General features: G+C 33.9%; 1 protein-coding gene across 1 annotated transcript in view; it reads right to left on the minus strand.

Moving 5' to 3' along the window:
- Col4a5 (collagen type IV alpha 5 chain) overlaps positions 1-5561 on the minus strand; it is a 231190-nt gene that overhangs the window by 165238 nt on the left and 60391 nt on the right. The window lies entirely within an intron of this gene.

Below are 5561 nucleotides of genomic sequence, written 5' to 3' on the forward strand. Positions count from 1 at the left end.
TGTTGGGGAGACCTTATGTTTGTCCAGCGCTGGGTCAGGTGACCGCACGGGCGGGCTGCTGGGCCCCCTCCTCCAGTTGGGGTGGTCTGTCTACCGCACAGGCAGGCCACTGGGCCCCTTCTCTGGGTCGCGTTGTCTGCCTACCGTCCAGGCGGCGGCTGGGCCCCTCCTCCAGTAGGGGTGGTCTGCCTACCACACGGACGGGCGGCTGGGCCCCTTCTCCCAAAAATCTTTCTTAAAAAAGCGAATTATATATGAAGACATTAATCAGTTGGAAAGCTTTTTAACCAAAGCAGAAGCTGACACTTTCTACATACTTAGAACTAAAATATCAGAGACTTATTAAAAGATGATGCTTATAACATGCAATTCACCAATACTAACAAAATCGATGATGTCTACTTATTAAAAACATTGGAATTTATAAGATATTCAAAGAATAAAATGTGCTAATTGAGTTTTTGAGGAACTTTGTTCTTTTTTTTTTTTTTTTTCCAGTGGGGCAGGGGAAGAAGGAGATTGGAGAAAGGAGGTAGAAGGCCCAAGAATAACACCAGGCAGAAGAAGTATGTCACCCTTTAAGGATATTCGTAAAGTCACCATTGATCAAAGTGAGTCCAAAGATTTGAAGACATCAGTCATCTGGCATTTACTCTGGACAAATTACCAATCACTTCATTACAAGTATTTTAAACCTCAAAATCCATAGAAAAGTTCCTCAGATTAATCCCTAAACTTTATATTTGGGGTGAGGAAGCTATGCTTATTGCTCATTTAAGGTAATCTTTTTATTTCCCTTTGGATGTCATTTGAAAATACATGAACTGGAACTCTTTTTACTAATTAGAATATTGAATGCTTCTCGTGGCACTTGAGTAAATGGGATTTCTATGTTAGAAAGTTACCCTAAATCAGTATGGCAATTATGTTAGGAGTGGGTTTTATGATTGGCAGATAGAAAAGAAACCAAATGTAAGCTATTTTAATCAAGAACAACTTTCCCACAAAGTTTTAGGTACCAAGGATAATAAATTAAATTTGACAAGTTTTTACTTGAGTGCTAGCTCTGTATAAATTAATGTGGAATATTTGAAAATAATAAACACTGTATATCGACAGAAGAATATTATAACATAATAAGGGGAATTAGAGAAATAACAAATAAGTAGTTATTAGATAGACTGAGATAAATTACATACGATGAACATAAAGTATTTCCTCAAAAGAGAAAAAAAAGGCTTTGAAAGTTAACACACAAAAAATTTACTTTTCATATGATACTTAAGTAGATTTACCCTTAGACTTTCCCAAAGTTTTTCTTCTGTTTTTAGAATTTTAATATTTTATTTTATTTACATTAAATTTATTTTATTTATTCATTTGTTTTGAGATGTGGATCTTGCTACATTGTCAAAGGTAGCCCTGAACTCGAAATCCTCTGCCTCAGTCTCCTGAGTAACTGGGATTAAAGGGTTGTGCCACTGTGCCAGGCTCTAAATTTAATTTAACTGATACACAAAACCATGAAAATTGGACATATTAATGGAGTAATCTGTGATGTTTCGATACATGTGTACATTGTTTAATGTTTAAATCAGCTTAAACTTATCTATCTCTTAGAACATTTATCCTTCCAGTTTCTGAAATGTACAGTAGATAATTGTAATCTATAGTCACCCTACTGTGGAGTAATACACCAGTGCTTATTTCTCCAATCTAACTGTAACTTAGTACCCACTGAACAATCTCTTCACTGTACTCTCCCCATCCTTCCCTCCTCTGTAATCTTCCCAACCTGGTACCACTATTCAACTCTCAACTTCTAAAGATACATTTTTTTTCATATTCTACATAGGAATGAGATGGTATAGTTCTTGTCTTTCTGCTCTTGACTCGTTTTACTTAATATAATAATCTCCTGTCCCATCCATGTTGTTGTAAATGACAGGATTCCATTCTTTATGTGGCTAAACAGTATTCAATTGTGTATATGTACCATACTTTCTTTATTCATTTATCAGTGAATGGACCCTTAAGTTGTTTGTGTTTCTTGCCTATTGTGAATAGTTCTGGAAGAACATGGGAATGTAGATGTATCTTCAACATACTGGTTTCATTTCCCTTGGATGTATATCCAATAGTGAAATTGTTGGATCACATAGCAGTTCTACTTTTATATGTGTGTATGGTACTGCGGACTGAACCCAGAGTTTCATGAATGCTAAGCAAGAACTCTACCACTGAGCTATATTCCCAGTGGCAATTGTGTTTTTACTTTTTTTAAGGAACCTCTCTACTATTTTCTGTAATAGTTGTATTAATTCACACAAAACAATTTGCAAGAGTTCCCTTTTGTTAACATCCTCACCAGCACTTATCTTCAGTTGTTTTTTTTTTTTAAATAATATTCTATTCATCCTTACTAGGGTGAGGTAATAAGCTAATGGTAATTTTAATTTGCACTTCCCTGATGATTAGGACTTCCCAAATTTTTCAGGTGGAATAAACAATATTTGAAGAAAATAACTATACATAAGCATGTTCATGACCTAAAATGGAAAATAAATGCAAGTAAGGATCACAGCATAACAGAATTAGCAGCTTTCTACTTCTTATCTCTGTATAATCCATGAGAGTCACCTAAAATATTTCTAGCCATTGAGTTTTATCTTGTTAATATTTCCAGTGAGAAGGAACTCATAAGATAGACAGCCCATAACACTGAGATTTAAGTAATTTCTGCAGTAGACATTTAACCTGCTTAACACCCTAGAAAATTCAACAGGAACTCAAGCAAGTAACATATTAAAATGATTTTAAAATGAGATCAACTCAATGAATCTATTTAATTTTTTTTCTTAAAAGCTATAATAGAAGCAGAAGAGGAAACATTTAATTTCTTAAGTTGAAAGCACTTATTTTACTTTGAGGATGGATAGGGATAGAAAATAGTTAAAGATAAAATTTTCTGCTATAATGATTGTCATTCATAGCTAATATGAAAGCTTGGTAAGAAAATATGGTTATATGTGCATTTTTTAAATGCTAATTTGTTATGTGTGATAGCAGAATGTATTACAATTCATACTACACACACAAAGCACAATTATTCACATTTCTGGTTGTGCACAAAGTAGAGTCACACCATTCGTGTCTTCATACATGTACTTAGGATAATTACATGTGCAATTTTAATAATAAAATGAAACACATTTTCAAGTGATACTATCCAATCTAACATTATTTGTAAGGGATTATACACATGGAATTGTTGTATTGAGAAGTCTGGAGTGAAAGGGTTGCAAAGCAACGAAAGTTAAAACCAATATTTGTATAACTCTTTGAAATTTACAAATAGTATGAAATATTTTATTATACCTTCTTAGTAAAAATGCTATGATATATGCAAGTATATGTATCTCTATATTCAGATGTAGAAATTGAGGTTTAGAGGGAGTATTGAGTTTTTTAACGTGTTTATTTAGGACCACACAATAACTTGAACTCAGTTTTGGTTTTTGCCTCCACATGTTACGTTCTTTCTACTAATAATCAATTTCTTTGGAAGAAAGTATCCAAATTTTTCAACAAAAAAATTACTTTTTCAAAATGATGGTGTGATAAACATGAATGACACAATAAAACCATTAGATTTTAGGTTATATTTCTGGATGTTACAATACCTTCCAACATTATTTAGAATGATTTACTTCCAGATAAATGTGTTAACCATAGTGAGGGCTTCACTAAAAAAATTATATTGAGAAGTAAGATGAACCCTGGTTTTATGGCAAGAAGAATCTTTATGTACTAGCTATTGACAGCACTGCATCTTTCCATTCTGTAGGGCATGTACAGACATATGCTGTTTTATAATATCTTTCTCAGGATTGCGGTAAAGCAGTTCCATAAATATAAAGAGATTAACACAAGTTGAACTTATCTGTAGTTATTTGTTTTAACTTGACCTTGGAAAAGTACTAACATCACAGATAAAAGAAGCAAACAAAAACAGTACCATGATAATAAGAATAAAAACTTTAGAGTTGTGCTGAGCATAAATATGTCTGGAATGTCTCCTATGAAGCAGTCAAAACCTGTGTTCTAAGTGCATTTAAGACTCAGTGAGCCCAACTCCAGGGCTCGATGCCAGTGTAAAAATGCACTAACATGCCCTAGGCCTCCTTGTTGCCTGCTTACAGGAAGGTAAGAAGAAGAAATTGGTTTTTGCCCTTACACCAAGTGGACCAACATTTCCTGTGCATTTCTAACAGAATTACTGGCTGATCATCTCAGCAGCTGGTATTCACAATAGGAAGAGTTAATATGATCTTTATTTCATAGGCAGCAAAACAAGAAGCTCTGCTACCACTTTCAGTAAGGCATGTTTTATGCATGAAAAGTCCCCTGGCATTTTCCAGTAGAAATCAGAAAAACCATAGGTAAATATAATTACCAAAAGCAGGAATACTTTAGTTCTGGCTGTTTCATTTGTGACCAACAGGAAAAAATGATACATGATTAATAATGTTCTTGATTGTGGGACACTGATTGCATAAAATTATCTATCAAGGATGGAAAATTTGGCACCAATGCCCTCACAGCCCTTCCCTTAGTGTAAACTAGAAACTGTCAATATTTAAAAAAAAACCTTACAGCTTTCTCTTAATATTAAAGCTGTCCGTACTTCTTCAATACTCATTACTCAAATAGAATAATCATCTCAACAATAGTTTCAATTTTTATACTTTCAAAATCTATTGTCACTTCATGCTCTTGTCATGACAAAAATCTATGCTTTGCTTAACCGTACTTTAGGGTGATTAGGAAGTACAGGCAATAAAAAAAATGTCAATAAACAGATCTGAAAGATGGAAGTAGAGAATTCTTTGCAGACAGAAAGAATCCAAGATATGCTTTAAATACCTACAGTTAATCAATGAGCTTTCTTTTTTCAGGTGCTGGGTATTGAACATAGGGCCTTGATCTAGCCAGGAAAATGTTCTATCTTTAGCCACATCCCCAATCCTAATGAGCCTTTATTTTAAAAAAATAGCAACAACCTGGCAATTTGCTACTTAATCTCATGTTAATTTGAGACTATACTTCATTTTTATGACTAGCTTTTTTTTAGGAAAATAATATTAAGAGTTTTGGGTGAAAAGTTTTAAGAACCATATATAAACTAGAAAAATTATTTTAGATATGCAAGTTTAACTGACCAAGGAAATACAAACATAACTCAGAGCAACACTGAATTTAAAACATAAAATAATGAAACAAATATAACAGCAAAAAGTCACAAAGGGAAATTAAAACTTTACCTCTAATAGAACAAGAGCTACAGGCCAGGCACAGTGGCACAAACCTGTAATCCTAGAGGTCCAAGAGGATGAGACAGAAGGATCACAAGTTCAAAGTCAGCCTCAGCAAAAGTAAGGTGCTAAGCAACTCAGTGAGGCCCTGTCTCAAAATAAAATACAAAATAGGGCTGGGTATGTGGCTCAGTCGTTGAGTGCCCCTGAGTTCAATCCCAGTACCAAAAAAAAAAAAAAAAAAAA

This window comes from Marmota marmota, unplaced genomic scaffold, assembly GCF_001458135.2.
Source record: "Marmota marmota marmota unplaced genomic scaffold, marMar, whole genome shotgun sequence".
In the NCBI taxonomy this organism is placed as follows: domain Eukaryota; kingdom Metazoa; phylum Chordata; class Mammalia; order Rodentia; family Sciuridae; genus Marmota; species Marmota marmota.